Source organism: Delphinus delphis, chromosome 8, assembly GCF_949987515.2.
Source record: "Delphinus delphis chromosome 8, mDelDel1.2, whole genome shotgun sequence".
NCBI lineage: Eukaryota > Metazoa > Chordata > Mammalia > Artiodactyla > Delphinidae > Delphinus > Delphinus delphis.
Genome location: NC_082690.1, coordinates 89,127,632 through 89,147,300, shown reverse-complemented (window position 1 = coordinate 89,147,300; position 19,669 = coordinate 89,127,632). Strand labels below are relative to the sequence as shown.

Here is a 19,669-nt window from a genome sequence, read left to right as displayed (position 1 = left end):
ACAGCTTGTTTTAAAGAAATATCTTCTAACTTAAACACACACACACACACACACACACACACACACACACACACACACACACCCCAAAACAAAAACAAAAACTAGATAGCGTTTTGTAATTATTTATCTTTTAAAAAGAAAAGAAGGGCCTCTCTGTTGCGCAGTGGTTGAGAATCCACCTGCCAGTGCAGGGGACATGGGTTCGATCCCTAGTCCAGGAAGATCCCACGTGCCGCGGAACAACTAAGCCCGTGTGCCACAACTACTGAGCCCGTGCTGTAGAGCCCGTGAGCCACAACTACTGAGCCCACATGCTGCAACTACTGAAGCCCGCGTGCCTAGAGCCCATGCTCCACAACGAGAGAAGCCACTTCAATGAGAAGCCCACGCACTGCAACGAAGAGTAGCCCCCTCTTGCCGCAACTAGAGAAAGCCTGCGCACAGAAATGAAGACCCAGCACAGCCAAAAATAAATAAATAAAATAAATAAATTTAAAAAGAAAATGTAAAGGACTTTTTTTTTTTTTTTTTTGGTATTTGGGCCTCTCACTGTTGTGGCCTCTCGTGTTGCAGAGCACAGGCTCCAGACGCGCAGGTTCAGCAGCCATGGCTCACGGGCCCAGCCGCTCCGCGGTATGTGGGATCTTCCCGGACCGGGGCACGAACCCGTGTCCCCTGCATCGGCAGGCAGACTCTCAACCACTGCGCCACCAGGGAAGGCCCTAAAGGACTTTTAAGTTGCCAAAATATATAGTTAAATCTTCAAGTTTTAATATTCCTCACAGGAAAAGTAAGCAAAGCAAAATTTGCTGGGGACAACGTGGAGACCAGGAACTTTTTATTCTAAATTTCTAGACTATCTTCATATACTTGTTAAGTGAGTTTATTTGTATTTTTAGAATTGTTCTTTAATTAGAAACCTCATATTATAAAATATTCTTTATTGTATAATAATATCCCTATTAGACCATTTCTACATACAATGAGCTTTGCCCCCTCTCAGTTCCCCCAGATGACCTTGAATTATTCATTTTAGCACATCATTATGTGGTATAAGGATATTTTCTGTATAGTAAGGTGGTGATGAAAATGGAATATGGTGTCAAAAGACTTATGTTTCTATCATATATAAAAATTCGACCTTAAGCAAGTTCTATGTTCTCAATCTCAGTTTCTTTGCCATTAAAATGTGGATAATAATGCCTATATTTCATGGCTGTTTTAGGATTAAATGAAGTGTTTAACAGGTATTAGTTTCTTCCTCTTTTTCCTACCTCAGTATTTTAGTCAAGGTTATTTTGTGTCAAAGTATAGAAACTCATTTAAACTAGTTTATGTATAAAATGAAAGTTGTTGAAAAGACATTCTGCAAACTCAGACAATCCAAGTAAAAGAGAAGGTCTCAAGACAGGTGGGAAGAGCAAACAGTAAGCTGTCAGGAACCTAAACAGTTATTTTTAAATTGTCTCTCTCTACTGACAAATGGCTTCTCAACCTGCTGCTTTCTGTCTGTCTACCTCATTTTTTTAATTCAAATGTAGTTGATTTACAATGTTATGTTAGTTTCAGACATGCAACAAAGTGATTCAATTATATTTTTCAGATTATTTTCCAGTATAGGTTATTAAAAGATACTGAATATTGTTCCCTGCATTATACAATAAATCCTTTTTGCTTATCTATTTTATATGTAGTAGTGTGTATCTGTTAATTCATATTCCTAATTTATTCCCCCTCCCTTTCCCCTTTGGTAACCATAATTTTATTTTCTATGTGTGTGAGTCTATTTCTGTTTTGTAAATAGATTCATTTGTATTATATTTTACAGTCCACATATAAGTGATATATAATATTTGTCTCTCTGAGTTATTTCACTTAGTATAATATTCTCTAGGTCCATCCATGTTGCTGCAAATGACAATATTTCACTCTTTTTATGGCAGAGTAATATTCCATCATGTATATGTACCACATCTTCTTTATCCAGTCATCTGTCAACAGACACTTAGGTTGTTCTATTTCTTGGCTATTGTAAATAGTGATGCTGTGAACATTGGAGTACATGTATCATTTTGAATTAGAGTTTTCATCTTTTCCAGATTTATGCCCAGGAGTGGGATTGCTGGATCATATGGTAACTCTATTTTTAGATTTTTAAGGAAACTCCATACTGTTTTCCATAGTGGTTGCACCAATTTACATTCCCACCAGCAATGTAGGAGGGTTCCTTTTTCTCCACAACTTCTCCAGCATATATTATTTGTACTTTTTGATGATAGCCATTTTGACCAGTGTGAGGTAATACCTCATCGTAGTTTTAATATGTATTTCTCTAACAATTAGCAGTGTTAAGTATCTTTTCTTGTGCCTGTTGGCCATCTGTATATTTTCTATGGAGAAATGTCTCTTTAGTTCTTCTTGTTTTTTTTAAATGTTTTGGCTGCATCGGGTCTTAGTTGTGGCATGCTGGATCTTTCATTGCGGCACATGGGCTTCTCTCTAGTTGTGGCACGCAGGCTCTCTAGTTGTGACCCATGGGCTCCAGAGCATGTGAGCTCTGTAGTTGTGGCACACGGGCTCTCTAGTTGTGGCATGTGGGCTCAGTAGTTGCGGTGCACAGGCTTAGTTGCCCCATGGTATGTGGGATCTAAGTTCCCTGACCAGGGATTGAACTGGCATCCTCTGCATTGCTAGATGGATTCTTAACCACTGGACCACCAGGGAAGTCCTCTTCTGTCCATTTTTGATTGGGTTTTTTGTTTTTCGATATTGAGTTGTATGAGCTGTTTGTATATTTTGAAAATTAATCCATTGTCAGTCACATCATTGGCAAATATTTTCTCCAGTCTTTAGGTTATCTTTCAATTTTGTTGACAGTCTCCTTTGCTGTGCTAAATCTTTTAAATTTGAGTAGGTACCATTTGTTTATTTTTGCTTTTATTTCTTTTGCCTTTTGGAGACTGATCTAAGAAAATATTGCTACAATTTATGTCAGAGATCATTTTGCCTATGTTCTTTCTAGGAGTTTTATGGTATCAGGTCTTATATTTAAGTCTTTGAACCATTTTGAGTTTATTTTTGTGTATGGTGTGAGGAAATGTTCTAACTTCATCCATTTGTATGTGGCTCTCCAGCTTTCCCAGCACCACTTCCTGAAGAGACTGTCTTTTCTCCATTCTGTGTTCTTGCATCCTTTATCAAAGATTAATTGACCATAGATGTGTGGATTTCTTTCTGGGATCTCTATTCTGTTCCATTGATCCATATGTCTGTTTTTGTACCAATACCACACTGTTTTGATGACTCTAGCTTTGTAGTATTGTCTGAATCTGGGAGGATTATGCTTCCTGCTTTGTTCTTTTTCTTCAGAATTACTTTGGCAATTCTGGGTCTTGTATGGTTCCATATGAATTTTAGGATTATTTGTTCTGGTTCTGTGAAAAATGTCGTTAGTAATTTGACAGGGATCCCATTAAATCTATAGATTGCTTTGGGTAGTATGGCCATTTTAACAGTAGTAATTCTTTTAATTGAAGAGTATGACATATCTTTCTATTTCTTTGAATCTTCTTCAGTTTCCTCATAAATGTTTTATACTTCTCAATGTATAGGTCTTTCACCTCCTTGGTTATTTTTTTAATGTGATTTTAAATGGGACTTTTTTTTTTTTTACTTTCTGATATTTCATTGTTGGTATAAAGAAATGCAACAGATTTCTGTATGTTAATCTTGTATCCTACTGCCTTGCTGAGTTCATTTATTAGTTTGGATAGTTTTTATGTGGAGTCTTAAGGGTTTTCTATATAGTGTATCATATCATCTGCATATAATGACAATGTTTCATGTTCCCTTCCACTTTGGATACCTTTTATTTTTTTCTTCTTGTCTCATTGCTGTCACTAGGACTTCCAATACTATGTCAAATAGAAGTGGTGAGAGTGGGCATACTTGTCTTGTTCCAGAACTTGGCAGGAAGGCTTTTAACCTTTTTACCATTGAGTATTATGTTGGCTGTGGGTTTGTCATAAATGGCTTTTATTATGTTGAGATATGTTCCCTCTTTACCCACTTTGGTGAGAGTTTTTACTTGAATGGATGTTGAATTTTATCAAATGCTTTTTCTGCATCTGTTGAGATGATCATGTGGGTTTTGGTCTTTTCTTTCATTAATGTGATGCATCCCATTGATTTTGCTTATGTTCAACCATCCTTGAGACCTAGGAATAAATCCAACTTGATCATGGTGTGTGATCCTTTTTATGTATTGTTGGATTCGGTTGGTTAAATTTTTGTTGAGAATTTTTCATTTATATTCACTAAAGATATTGGCCTGTAATTTTCTTTTTTGTAGTACCTTTGTCTGGTTTTGGTATCAAGGTGATGGTGGCTTCTTGTAAAGATTCTGGGAGTGTGCCTGCCTCTTCAATCTTATGGAACAGTTTGGGAAAGATAGGTATAAGTTCTTTGTATGTTTGGTAGAATTCCCCAGTGAGGACTTCCAGTCCTGGACTTTCGTTTGCAGGGTGTTTTTGGTTTGTTTGTTTTGTTTCTTAAATTACGGATTCTATTTCAATTCTAGTGATTGGTGTGTTCAAATTATCTGCTGCTTCTTGACTCAATTTTGGCAGGTTATATGTTTCTGGAAACTTGTCCGTTTCCTCTACATTGCCCAGTTTGTTAGCATGTAAACTGTTCATTGTATTTCTGATTTTTTTGTATTTCCGCAGTATCAGTTGTTATTTCTCCTCTTTCATTTCTTATTTCGTTTATTGGGTCCTCTCTCTTTTGTTTGTGAACCTGCTTAGAGGTTTGTCAATTTTGTTTATCCTTTCAAAAAACTACCTCTTGGTTTTATTGATCTTTTATGTTGTTATTTTGATCTGTATTTTACTTATTTCCTCTCTGATCTTTATTATTTCCTTTCTTCTGCTGACTTTAGGTTTTGTTTGTTGTTCTTTTTCTAATTCTTTTACGTGGTAGGTTAGGTTGTTTATTTAAGATTTTTCTTATTACTTGAGGAGAGCCTGTATCGCTGTGGACTTCCCTCTTAAAACTGCTTTTGCTGCATCACAAAGATAATTTTTAAGGTTGTGCTTTTTTTTTTAACATCTTTATTGGAGTATAATTGCTTTACAATGGTGTGTTAGTTTCTGCTTTACAACAAAATGAATCAGTAATATATATACATATGTTCCCATATCGCTTCCCTCTTGTGTCGCCCTCCCTCGCACCCTCCCTATCCCACGCCTCCAGTCGGTCACAAAGCACCGAACTGATATCCCTGTGCTATGCGGCTGCTTACCACTACCTATCTGCCTTACGTTTGGTAGTATGTATATGTACATGCCTCTCTCTTGCTTTGGCACAGCTTACCCTTGCCCCTCCCCATATCCTCAAGTCCATTCTCTAGTAGGTTTGTGTCTTTATTCCTGTTTTGCCCCTAGGTTCTTCATGACATTTTTTTTTCTTAAATTCCATATATATGTGTCAGCATATGGTATTTGTCTTTCTCTTTCTGACTTACTTCACCCTGTATGACAGACTCTAGTTCTATCCACCTCATTACAAATAGCTCAATTTCATTTCTTTTTATGGCTGAGTAATATTCCATTGTATATATGTGCCACATCTTCTCTATCCATTCATCTGATGATGGACACTTAGGTTGTTTCCATCTCTGGGCTATTGTAAATAAAGCTGCAATGAACATTTTGGTACATGACTCTTTTTGAATTATGGTTTTCTCAGGGTACATGCCCAGTAGTGGGATTGCTGGGTCATATGGTAGTTCTATTTGTAGTTTTTTAAGGAACCTCCATACTGTTCTCCATAGTGGCTGTATCCATTTACATTCCCACCAACAGTGCAAGAGGGATCCCTTTTCTCCACACACTCTCCAGCATTTATTGTTTCTAGATTTTTTTGATGATGGCCATTCTGACCGGTGTGAGATGATATTTCATTGTAGTTTTGATTTGCATTTCTCTAATGATTAGTGATGTTGAGCATTCTTTCATGTGTTTGTTGGCAGTCTGTATATCTTCTTTGGAGAAATGTCTATTTAGGTCTTCTGCCCATTTTTGGATTGGGTTGTTTGTTTTTTTTGTTATTGAGCTGCATGAGCTGCTTATAAATTTTGGAGATTAATCCTTTGTCAGTTGCTTCATTTGCAAATACTTTCTCCCATTCTGAGGGTTGTCTTTTGCTCTTGTTTATGGTTTCCTTTGCTGTGCAAAAGCTTTGAAGTTTCGTTAGGTCCCATTTGTTTATTTTTGTTTTTATTTCGATTTCTCTAGGAGGTGGGTCAAAAAGGATCTTGCTGTGATTTATGTCATGGAGTGTCCTGCCTATGTTTTCCTCTAAGAGTTTGATAGTTTCTGGCCTTACATTTAGGTCTTTAATCCATTTTGAGCTTATTTTTGTGTATGGGGTTAGGGAGAGGTCTAATCTCATACTTTTACATGTATCTGTCCAGTTTTCCCAGCACCACTTATTGAAGAGGCCGTCCTTTCTCCACTGTACATTCCTGCCTCCTTTATCAATGATAAGGTGACCATATGTGCGTGGGTTTATCTCTGGGCTTTCTATCCTGTTCCATTGATCTATCTTTCTGGTTTTGTGCCAGTACCATACCCTCTTGATTACTGTAGCTTTGTAGTATAGTCTGAAGTCAGGAGCCTGATTCCTCCAGCTCTGTTTTTCGTTCTCAAGATTGCTTTGGCTATTCGGAGTCTTTTGTGTTTCCATACAAATTGTGAAATTTTTTGTTCCAGTTTTGTGAAAAATGCCAATGGTAGTTTGATAGGGATTGCATTGAATCTGTAGATTGCTTTGGGTAGTAGAGTCATTTTCACAATGTTGATTCTACCAATCCAAGAACATGGTATATCTCTCCATCTATTTGTATCATCTTTAATTTCTTTCATCAGTGTCTTATAATTTTCTGCATACAGGTCTTTTGTCTCCTTAGGTAGGTTTATTCCTAGATATTTTCTTCTTTTTGTTGCAATGGTAAATGGGAGTGTTTTCTTGATTTCACTTTCAGATTTTTCATCATTAGTGTATAAGAATGCCAGAGATTTCTGTGCATTAATTTTGTATCCTGCTACTTTACCAAATTCATTGATTAGCTCTAGTAGTTTTCTGGTAGCATCTTTAGGGTTCTCTATGTATAGTATCATGTCATCTGCAAATACAGCTTTACTTCTTCTTTTCCAATTTGGATTCCTTTTATTTCCTTTTTTTCTCTGATTGCTGTGGCTAACACTTACAAAACTATGTTGAATAAGAGTGGTGAGAGTGGGCAAGCTTGTCTTGTTCCTGATCTTAGTGGAAATGCTTTCAGTTTTTCACCATTGAGGACGATCTTTGCTGTGGGTTTGTCATATGTGGCCTTTATTATGTTGAGGAAAGTTCCCTCTATGCCTACTTTCTGCAGGGTTTTTACCATAAATCGGTGTTGAATTTTGTTGAAAGCTTACTCTGCATCTATTGAGATGATCATATGTTTTTTCTCCTTCAATTTGTTAATATGGTGTATCACGTTGATTGATTTGCGTATATTGAGGAATCCTTGCATTCCTGGAATAAACCCCACTTGATCATGATGTATGATCTGTTTAATGTGCTGTTGGATTCTGTTTGCTAGTATTTTGTTGAGGATTTTTGCATCTATGTTCATCAGTGATATTGTCCTGTAGTTTTCTTTCTTTGTGACATCCTTGTCTGCTTTTGGTATCAAGGTGATGGTGGCCTCGTAGAAGGAATATGGGAGTGTTTCTTCCTCTGCTATATTTTGGAAGAGTTTGAGAAGGATAGGTGTTAGCTCTTCTCTAAATGTTTGATAGAAGTCGCCTGTGAAGCCATCTGGTCTTGGGCTTCTGTTTGTTGGAAGATTTTTAATCACAGTTTCAATTTCAGTGCTTGTGATTTGTCTGTTTATATTTTCTATTTCTTCCTGATTCATTCTTGGCAGGTTATGCCTATTTAAGAATTTGTCCATTTCTTCCAGATTGTCTATTTTATTGGCATAGAGTTGCTTGTAGTAATCTCTTATGATCTTTTGTATTTCTGCAGTGTCAGTTGTTACTTCTCCTTTTTCATTTCTAATTCTATTGATTTGAGTCTTCTCCCTTTTTTTCTTGATGAGTCTGGCTAATGGTTTATCTAATTTGTTTATCTTCTCAAAGAACCAGCTTTTAGTTTTATTGATCTTTGCTATAGTTTCCTTCATTTCTTTTTCATTTATTTCTGATCTGATTTTTATGATTTCTTTCCTTCTGCTAACTTTGGGATTTTTTTGTTCTTCTTTCTCTAACTGCTTTAGGGGCAAGGTTAGGTTGTTTATTCGAGATGTTTCCTGTTTCTTAAGGTAGGATTGTGTTGCTATAAACTTCCCTCTTAGAACTGCTTTTGCTGCATCCCATACATTTTGCATCATCGTGTCTCCATTATCATTTGTTTCTAGGTATTTTTTTATTTCCTTTTTGATTTCTTCAGTGATCACTTCGTTATTAAGTAGTGTATTGTTTAGCCTCCATGTGTTTGTATTTTTTACAGATCTTTTCCTGTAATTGATGTCTAGTCTCATAGCGTTGTGGTCGGAAAAGATACTTGATACAATTTCAATTTTCTTAAATTTGCCCAGGCTTGATTTGTGACCCAAGATATGATCTATCCTTGAGAATTTTCCATGAGGACTAGAGAAAAATGGGTATTCTGTTGTTTTTGGATGGAGTGTCCTATAAATATCAATTAAGTCCACCTTGTTTAATGTATCATTTAAAGCTTGTGCTTCCTTATTTATTTTCATTTTGAATGATCTGTCCATGGGTGAAAGTGGGGTGTTAAAGTCCCCTACTATGAATGTGTTACTGTCGATTTCCCCTTTTATGGCTGTTAGTATTTGCCTTATGTATTGAGGTGCTCCTATGTTGGGTGCATAAATATTTACAATTGTTATATCTTCTTCTTGGATCGATCCCTTGATCATTATGTAGTGTCCTTCTTTGTCTCTTGTAATAGTCTTTACTTTAAAGTCTATTTTATCTGATATGAGAATTGCTACTCCAGATTTGTTTTGGTTTCCATTTGCATGGAATATCTTTTTCCATCCCCTTACTTTCAGTCTGTATGTGTCTCTAGGTCTGAAGTGGGTCTCTCGTAGACAACAAATATATGGGTCTTGTTTTTGTATCCATTGAGCCAATCTGTGTCTTTTGGTGGGAGAATTTAGTACATTTACATTTAAGGTAATTATCAATATGTATGTTCCTATTCCCATTTTCTTAATTGTTTTGGATTCCTTTTTGTAGGTCTTTCCTTCTCTTGTGTTTCTTGCCTAGAGAAGTTCCTTTAGCAGTTGTTACAGAGCTGGTTTGGTGGTGCTGAACTCTCTCAGCTTCTGCTTGTCTGTAAAGGTTTTAATTTCTCCATCAAATCTGAATGAGATCCTTGCTGGGTAGAGTCATCTTGGTTGCAGGTTTTTCTCCTTCATCACTTTAAATATGTCCTGCTACACCCTTCTGGCTTGCAGAGTTTCTGCTGAAAGATCAGCTGTTAACCTTATAGGAATTCCCTTGTGTGTTATTTGTTGTTTTTCCCTTGCTGCTTTTAATATGTTTTCTTTGTATTTAATTTTTGACAGTTTCATTAATATGTGTCTTGGCATATTTCTCCTTGGATTTGTCCTGTATGGGACTGTCTGTGCTTCCTGGACTTGATTAACTATTTCCTTTCCCATATTAGGGAAGTTTTCAACTGTAATCTCTTCAAATATTTTCTCAGTCCCTTTCTTTTTCTCTTCTTCTTCTGGAACCCCTATAATTCGAATGTTGATGCATTTAATGTTGTCCCAGAGGTCTCTGAGACTGTCCTCAGTTCTTTTCATTCTTTTTTCTTTATTCTGCTCTGCAGTAGTTATTTCCACTATTTTATCTTCCAGGTCACTTATCCGTTCTTCTGCCTCAGTTATTCTATTATTGATCCCATCTAGGGTACTTTTCATTTCATTTATTGTGTTGTTCATCATTGTTTGTTTCATCTTTAGTTCTTCTAGGTCTTTGTTAAATGTCTCTTGCATTTTGTCCATTCTATTTCCAAGATTTTGGATCATCTTTACTATCATTATTCTGAATTCTTTGACTGCCTATTTCCTCTTCATTTGTTAGGTCTGGTGGGTTTTTATCTTGCTCCTTCATCTGCTGTGTATTTTTCTGTCGTCTCATTTTGCTTATCTTACTGTGTTTGGGGTCTCCTTTTTGCAGGCTGCAGGTTCGTAGTTCCCTTTGTTTTTGGTGTCTGTCCACAGTGGCTAAGGTTGGTTCAGTGGGTTGTGTAGGCTTCCTGGTGGAGGGACTAGTGGCTGTGTTCTTGTAGATGAGGCTGGCTCTTGTCTTTCTGGTGGGCAGGTCCACGTCTGGTGGTGTGTTTTGGGGTGTCTGTGGACTTACTATGATTTTGGGCAGCCTCTCTGTTAATGTATGGGGCCCTGTTCCTTTCTTGCTAGTTGTTTGGCATAGGATGTCCAGCACTGTAGCTTGCTGGTCATTGAGTGAAGCTGGGTGCTGGTGTTGAGATGGAGATCTCTGGGAGTTTTTCGCCGTTTGTTATCATGTGGAGCTGGGAGGTCTCTTGTGGACCAGTGTCCTGAAGTTGGCTCTCCCACCTCAGAGGCACAGCACTAACTCCTGGCTGCAGCACCAAGAGCCTTTCATCCACATGGCTCCTTAATTTGGGATGATTCATTGTCTATTCATGTATTCCACAGATGCAGGGTACATCAAGTTGATTGCGGAGCTTTAATCCTCTGCTTCTGAGGCTGCTGGGAGAGATTTCCCTTTCTCTTCTTTGTTCTCACAGCTCCCAAGGGCTCAGCTTTGGATTTGGCCCCGCCTTTGCGTGTAGATGCCGGAGGGCGTCTGTTCATTGCTCAAACAGGACGGGGTTAAAGGAGCCGCTGATTCGGGGGCTCTGGCACACTCAGGCCGGGGGTAGGGAGTGGCACGGAGTGCGGGGCGAACCTGCGGCGGCAGAGGCTGGCGTGACATTGCACCAGCCTGAGGCATGCCATGCATTCTTCCGGGGTGTTGTTCCTGGATCGCGGGACCCTGGCAGTGGCGGGCTGCACAGTCTCCCCGGAAGGGGGGTGTGGATAGTGACCTGTGCTCGCACACAGGCTTCTTGGTGGCAGCAGCAGCAGCCTTAGCGTCTCATGCCTGTCTCTGGGTTCCGCGCTTTTAACCGCGGCTCTCGCCCGTCTCTGAAGCTCCTTTAAGCAGCGTTCTTAATCCCCTCTCCTCGCGCACCAGGAAGCAAAGAGGGAAGAAAAAGTCTCTTGCCTCTTTGGCAGCTCCAGACTTTTCCCTGGACTCCCTCCTAGCCAGCTGTGGCGCACTAACCCCCTGCCAGCTGTGTTCATGCCGCCAACCCTAGTCCTCTCCCTGCACTGCGACCGAAGCCCGAGCCTCAGCTCCCAGCCCCGCCCACCCCAGCGAGGGAGCAGACAAGCCTCTCGGGCTGGTGAGTGCTGGTCAGCACCGATCCTCTGTGCGGGAATCTCTCGCTTTGCTCTCCGCACCCCTGTTGCTGTGCTCTCCTCTGCGGCTCTGGAGCTTTCCCCCTCCGCCACCCGCGTAAGGGGCTTTCTAGTGTGTGGAAACCTTTCCTCCTTCACAGCTCCCTCCCACTGGTGCAGGTTCCGTCCCTATCGTTTTGTCTCTGTTTATTCTTTTTTCTTTTTCCCTACCCAGGTACGTGGGGGGTTTCTTGCCTTTTTGGAGGTCTGAGGTCTTCTGCCAGTGTTCAGTAGGTGTTCTGTAGGAGTTGTTCCACGTGTAGATCTAACGTTGTGCTTTTCATTGTCATTAGTCTTGAGGTAGTTTCTGTATTTCTCTTTGATTTCATCACTGACCCATTGTTTTTTCAGTAGCATGTTGTTTAGTCTCTGTGTAATCGTTTTTTACCCCATTTTTCTTTCTGTGATTGATTTCTAGTTTCATAATAGGGTGGTCAGAAAGGATGCTTGAAATAATTCTGTCCTTTTAAATTTGCTGAGGCTTGTTTTGCGTCCTAGTGTGCGGCCTATCCTAAAGAATGTTCCATGCATGCTTGAAAAGACTGTATTCTTGGGGGTTTTTGGATGTTTTGTCCTGCAGGTATCAATTAAGTTCAGGTATTCCATTGTGCTATTTAGGATCTGTTGACTTATGAATTTTCTGTCTGGAAGATCTGTCCACTGATGTTAGTGGGGTGTTAAAGTCTCCTACTATTAATATATTACTGTTAATTTTTTCCTTTATGTATGTTTGTATGTTTTTATATATTTAGGTGCTCCTATATTGGGTGCATATATGTTAATGAGTATAATGTCCTCTTCTTGTATTGATCCCTTTATTATATGGTTTCCTTCTTTATCTTTCTTTATGAACTTTGTTTTAACACCTCTTTTGTCTGATATGAGTATTGCTACCCCTGCTCTCTTGTCATTTCCATTTGCCTGAAATATCTTTTTCCCTTCCCTCACTTTCAATCTGTGTGTGTCTTTTGCACTACAGTGAGTCTCTTGTAGGCAGCATATTATAGGTTCTTGCTTTTTTATCCAACCTGTCACTCTGCTTCTTTCAATCAGAACATTTAGTCCATTAACTTTTAAAGTAATTATTAATAAGTATGTATTTATTGCCATTTTAAGCCTTGTTTTCCAGTTGATTTTCTAGTTCTTCTTTGTTCCTTCTTCTTTTTGTTTTTCCTTTTGTAGTTTGATAGTTTTCTTTTGTATTATGCTTGAGTTCCTTTATTTTTGGTTTTTGTGAATCTATTGTGTTTTTGATTTGTGGTTACCCTGGTTTTCAAGTATGTTTACCCATAACTATACCTATTTGCTTTAGACGAATAGTTGTATAAGTTCAAACACACTCTAAACGATCTACATTTTTTACTTCGCTCCCCCAGATTTTGTGGTTTTGATGTCCTATTTTGCATCTTTATGTTTATCCTTTTGTTGTTAATTGTAGTTATAATTGCTTGTACAAAAAATTTGTTTTTAATCTATATACTAGCTTATTTAAGCGATCTTCAATACTTTATATATTTGCCTCTCCTATTGTGTTTTCCCCTTTCCTATAGATTCTTCTTTCTATTTAGAGAAGATCTTTCAATATTTCTTTTAGGTTAGCTTTAGTGTCACTGTATTCTTTTAGTTTTTGCTTGTCTGAGAAATTATTATTTTCTCCTATTCTAAATTATAATCTTGCTGGATAGAGTATTCTAGGTTGTACGTTTTTCCCTTTCAGGATTTTAAATATATCATGCCACTCCCTTCTGGCCTGCAAAGTTTCTGTAGAAAAATCAGCTGAGAGCCTTATGGGGGTTCCCTTGTAACTGACTTAGTTTTATCTTCTCACCTTTAGAATCCTCTCTTTATCTTTACCTTTTGTCATTTTAATTATTATATGTCTTGGTGTGAGTCTGTTTGGGTTCATCTTGTTTGAGACCCTCTGTGCTTCCTGTACCTGGATATATGTTTCCTTCTTTAGGTTTGGGAAGTTTTCAGCCATAATTTCCTTGAATACATTTTTGATTCCCTTTTTTCTTTCTTCTCCTTCTGGAACTTCTCTTATGCATAGGCTAATTTCATATTATCCTGTACATCTCATATGTTGCTTTCATCTTTTTCTTTTGTCTTTCTGTCTGCTGTTTTGATTGAGTGACTTCCATTATTCTATCTTGCAGATTACTTATTTGTTCTGCATTGTTTTGTCTGCTATTCACTGCTTTTAGCTCAGTTTTTATCTCAGCAATTGAGTTATCTAATTTTGATTGGTTCCTCTTTATAGTTTCTAGATCTTTGTTAAAATGGTATATCCATAAACTTTCATAATGCTTTTAACATTTTTATTCCCTCTTTTTTGAACTTGGCATCTAGTAGACTGAAGAGGTCTATTTCATTGTTTGTTCTTTCAGGGGATTTCCCTTTTTCTTTTAATAGGGAGTAGTTCCTCTACTTTTTCATTTTAAATTTCTCTGTCTCTTTGAATTTAGGAGAATCAGTTATCTCCTGTGGTCTTGAAGGGCTGTTTTTATGTGGGAACATCACTGTGAGAGCCCAGTATTTTTGGTGAGAGGGCTGATTTTGGTGTGGATGCCTGCCACATCTTTCCTCAGAGTGTACTGGCCATTATCCCCTTGATGAGGAGGTGTGGTTTATGTTGTGGTGACCAGAGCCTGCACTGGATGTTGGGTGGGGTCTCCTCTTTGTTCTGTGGCTGTCACAGCTCTGTCAGGGGCAGGGTCTGCTCCTCAGTTCTTGAAGTAAAAACTCTGAGGTTCCAGTTCAGTAAGGCTCTGTTGCCCTTAAGTGTGTTCTCTATCCCCAAGGAAGTGAGTGCTGAAGCAAGCGAGGCCCATGTGGTCACAGTGAACCTATGTGCCATCCGTGCAGGCATCCTCCATTTTGTTCGGAAGTAGCCCAAGTTTGCATCCCGTTCTTTGTTGTGTTCCTCCCAGACCTAGTGTTAGCTTGGCACTGTGGGTGGTGATGATATGGATTCAGGAATCGAGGAGGTTGTGCCGCCACCTAAAACTTGGGCTGCCTCTATGGTAGGACTCTCCCAGCGCCTGTCCACCCCATGTCTGGCTTTAGGCTCTGGTGTGAAGTATGTGGGACTGGAGCACTCCCACTGGGAGATAAACCCACTGTGTACTCCTCCCTAGAGGCAGTCTGCTGGGAATGTGCCATTGTGTGATGCCACCTGCACACACCGATGGGTCCACTGCTGCTGGACCCGCCCCCACTCTGAGAGCATTGATAACAGGCTTCAGTGATGTCAGCCCTGCCCTCTGCCATGTGCTTGCTCACAAAGTCGCCCACTAGCAGAGCCACACACTGTCATGTGCAGCTGTCAATGTGGCTCCTACTGTGGACCCACACCCCATCCTGCCTGCGCTGATACTGGGGATCCTATGGAAGACCTATGCCTTTCCCTGCATATGCTAACAATGGTGGCCTGGACCGCACTCTAAGCCCTTTGTGCTATCCCTGCACAGCTAGACTGAGTCCTTTCCCAGGATCTGTCCGCTGAAGTCCAATTTTCAGCGTCTAGCCTCTACATGTACCAGCAGCCCCTCCCAGCATGTTTTGGGCTGTGAAATGCAGCAGCCTGGCAGCCATCAGCACTGGTATCTCTCCACTCTGATTGCTACCAAACCATCACATTCACACAAAGGAGGCCAGGCCTCTTCAGCTACCTGTCTGCACCACAGGTCTCCCAACTGGCAAAGGGAGTTCCCAGGGCACAGATGGGAACATTTCCTCTTTCTCAGCTTCCTCCCAGCGGCACTAGTCCTGTCCCAATGACTTTTTTTTATTGTTGTTGTTCTTACCCAGTTACATGGAGACCTTTCTTACAGCTTTGGTTGTATAAGAAACCTCTAACAGTTTTCAGTTGGTTTTTGGTGAGAATTGTTCCATATGTAGATATATTTTTGATGTGTTTGTCAGGGGAGATGAGCTCCATGTCCTTCTACTCCACCATCTTGATCTCTTCTACCTCATTTTGCTTTTATTGGTCGATCTGATTTGTAAGCTTTTCTGTGTATGTGGCTAGCCCAAATTTTGTAATTAATATAGTCTCAAAATCCATACCTTTAATCTGACTCCAGATTCTAGGGTAGAGAATCTGATTGGCTCCAGTTGTGTCAGTAGCCTGGCACTGATCCAGTTGTCCATTTTGGGGACATAGTTTCACATGAAGTATTAGAGGTACCAGGAGTCTACCCATGTGCTTATCAGTGCAAAATGATGAGCTTAAAGCAGGAACTGTGTTTGATATTATATTTTATAAGTGTTCATCATCTTTTATTTTTATATTATCTACTTCACCTAGTGTAGAACTATGTACATAATGAACGATTTTTTTCTAATCCTGCCAATCAGAATCAGAAGTCAATGAATATTTATTGAGTACCTACTAGGAAATTCACACATTGCCATTTATTCCACAGAAAATACTCATGGAGCAAATATTAGTATCCTGATAATGTTGGTTATTTAAATACTGAGTCACAGAAATACTAAGTGACTTGCCCACAATCACACTACAAGAAGATACTAGAGGAGCCTCCTCGGTCTTACCCCAAAACCACATGCAGTCACCTTCTACTGTCAACCATTGCCCACACTGCCACTAACCCATCGAAGGACGTTGAGAAAAATGTGGGGTAGATTTAAGAAACCCTATAATTCTCTTCAGCTCTACATTAGTGTAGTAGCTAAGTGTATGGAACTCATATTGTGATTTTGGATTGGTGATCTCTGTGTTTCAGTTTCCTCATCTGTGAAAGGGAGATGAGGAAATGAGATGAGGAAATTGAAATGTACTTACTGCATTGTTTTTCTTTTTTTATTAAAGTATAGTTGATGTACAGTATCACTATATTGTACATCAACTATACTTTAATAAAAAAGAAAAACATTTACAAAGTACATTTACAATTTTTAAAGGTTATATTTACAATTATAGTGATTATGAAACATTGGCTATATTTCCTGTGTTATACAGTATAGCTTTGTAGCTTATTTTATGCATAATAGTTTGTACCTCCCACTCCCCCACCCCTATATTGCCCCCTCACTGGTAACCACTAGTTTGTTCTCTATATCTGTGAGTCTGCTTCTTTTTTGTTACATTCACTAGTTTGTTGTATTTTTTAGATTCCACATGTAAGTGATATCATACAGTATTTGTTTTTGTCTGACTTATTTCACTTAGCACAATACCCTCCAAGTCCATCCATGTTGTTGAAAATGGCAAAATTTCATTCTTTCTTATGGCTGAGTAGTATACCATTGTACATATATACCACATCTTCTTTGTCCATTCATCTGTTGATAGACACGTAGGTGGCTTCCATGTCTTGGCAATTGTAAATAATGCTTCTATGAATATTGGGGTGCCTGTATCTTTTTTAATTAGTGGGGTTTTTTCAGGTGTATATCCAGGAGTGAAATTGCTGGGTCATATGATACTTCTATTTTTAGTTTTTTGAGACACTGCCATACTGTTTTCCACAGTGGATGCACCGATTTACCTTCCCACCCACAGTGTATGAGAGTTCCTTTTTCTCCACATCCTTGCCAACATTTGTTATTTGTGTTCATTTTGATGACAGACATTCTGACAGGTGTGAGGTGATATTTCATTGTGGTCTTGATTTCCATTTCCCTGATGATACCGATGTTGAGCATCTTTTCATGTGCATGTTGGCCAGCTGCATGTCATCTTTGAAAAAATGTCTATTCAAGTGTCTGCCCATTTTCAATTGGGTTGTTTGTTTTTTTGATGTTGAGTTGTGTGAGCTGTTTATATACTTTGGGTATTAACCCCTTATCATTTATGTCATTTGCAAGTATTTTCTCCTATTCAGTAGGTTGCCTTTTCATTTAGTCAGTGGTTTCCTTTGCTGTGCAAAAGATTTTAAGTTTAATTACGTCCCATTTGTTTATTTTAGCTTTTATTTCCTTTGCTTTAGGAGACAGATCCAATGAGAGATTGCTACAATTAATGTCAGAGTGTTCTGCCTATGGTTTCCTCTAGGAGTTTTATGGTTTCCAGTCTTACTTTTAGGTCTTTAATCCATTTTGAGTTTATTTTTGTATACAGTGTTGGAGACTGTTTTCCTTTCATTCTTTTACATGTAGCTGTCCAGTTTTCCCATCATCACTTACTGAAGAGACTGTCTTTTCTCCATTGTATATTCTTGCCTCTTTCACTATAGATTGATTGACCATAAGTGTGTGGGTTTTATTTCTGGGCTCCCTATTCTGCTCAGTTTATCTATGTGTCTGCTTTGGGTCCAGTACCATACTGTTTTTATTACTGTAGCTCTTTAGTATAGTCTGAAGTCAGGGAGTCTGATTTCTTCATCTCTGTTCTTCTTTCTTAAGAGCGTTTTGGCTATTCGTGGTCATTTGCATTTCCATACAAATTTTCAAATTATTTGTTCCAGTTCTGTGAAAAATGCTATTGGTATTTTGATAGAGATTGCATTGAATTTGTAGTTTGCCTTGGGTAGTATGGTCATTTTAACAATATTAATTCCTCTGATCCAAGAATATGATATATCTTTCTACCTGTGTCATCTTCAGTTTCTTTCATCAGTGTCTTATTATTTTCTGAGTACAGGTATTTTTCCTCCTTAGTTAGGTTTATTCCTAGGTCTTTCACTCTTTTTGATGCGATGGTAAATGGGATTGTTTCCTTAATTTCTCTTCATGATACTTCATATTTAGTGTTGAGAAATGCAAAAGATTTCTGTATATTAATTTTATATCCTACAACTATGCCAAATTCATTGAGCTCCAGTAGTTTTCTGGTGGCGTCCTTAGGATTTTCTATGTATAGCATCATGTCATCTGCAGACAGTGACAGTTTTACTTCTTCCTTCCCAGTTTGGATTCCTTTTAATTCTTTTTTCTTCTCTGAAGGCTTTGGCTAGGGCTTCAAATACTGTCAAACAAAAGTGGTGAGAGTGGGCATCCTTGTATTTTTCCTGATCTTAGAGAAAATGCTTTCAGCTTCTGACCATTGAATAGGCTGTAAGCTGTGGGTTTGTCACATATGGCCTTTATTATGTTAAGGTATGTTCCCTCTATGCTCACTCCTGGAGAGTTTTTATCATGAATGGATGCTGAATTTTATCAAAAGCTTTTTCTGCATCTACTGAGATAATCATGTTTTTTTTTAACATCTTTATTGGAGTATAATTGCCTCACAATGGTGTGTTAGTTTCTGCTTTATAACAAAGTGAATCAGCTATACATACACATATATCCCCATATCTCCTCCCTCTTGTGTCTCCCTCCCACCCTCCCTAACCCACCCCTCTACATCTTCATTGGAGTATAATTGCTTTACAATATTGTGTTAGTTTCTGCTGTATAACAAAGTGAATCATCTATATGCATACATATATCCCCATATCCCCTCCCTTTTGCACCTCCCTCCCACCTTCCCTATCCCACCCCTCTAGGTAGTCACAAAGCACTGAGCTGATCTCCCTGTGCTATGCAGCTGCTTCCCACTAGCTGTTTTACATTTGGTATTGTATATATGTCAATGCTACTCTCTCACTTCGTCCCAGCTTACCCTTCCCCCTCCCCATATCCTCAAGTCCATTCTCTATGTCTGCATCTTTATTCCTGTCCTGACCCTAGGTTCATCAGAACAATTTTTTTTTTTTTAGATTCCATATATATGTGTTAGCATACGGTATTTGTTTTTCTCTTTCTGACTTACTTCACTCTGTGACAGACTCTAGGTCCATCCACCTCACTACAAATAACTCGATTTTGTTTCTTTTTATGGCTGAGTCATATTTCTTGCATATAAATTGATACAGCCACTATGGAGAACAGTATGGAGATTCCTTAAAAAATTAAAAATAGAACTACCATATGATCCAGCAGTCCCACTACTGGGCATGTCTCTTTTTGAATTATGAAAACCATAATTCAAAAAGAGACATGTACCACAATATTCATTGCAGCACTATTTACAATAGTCAGGACATGGAAGCAGCCTAAGTGTCCATTGACAAATGAATCAGATGGTTTTTACTCTTCAGTTTGTTAAGGTGGTCTATCACATTGATTGCTTAGCAGATATTGAAA

The 19,669-nt window shown here is 38.7% G+C and overlaps 1 pseudogene; it reads right to left on the bottom strand.

The window, feature by feature from the left end:
• Positions 1-11,075, bottom strand: part of LOC132430299 (suppressor of SWI4 1 homolog pseudogene) — a 31,321-nt pseudogene extending 20,246 nt beyond the window's left edge.
• Between the last annotated feature and the right edge of the window lie 8,594 nt (positions 11,076-19,669).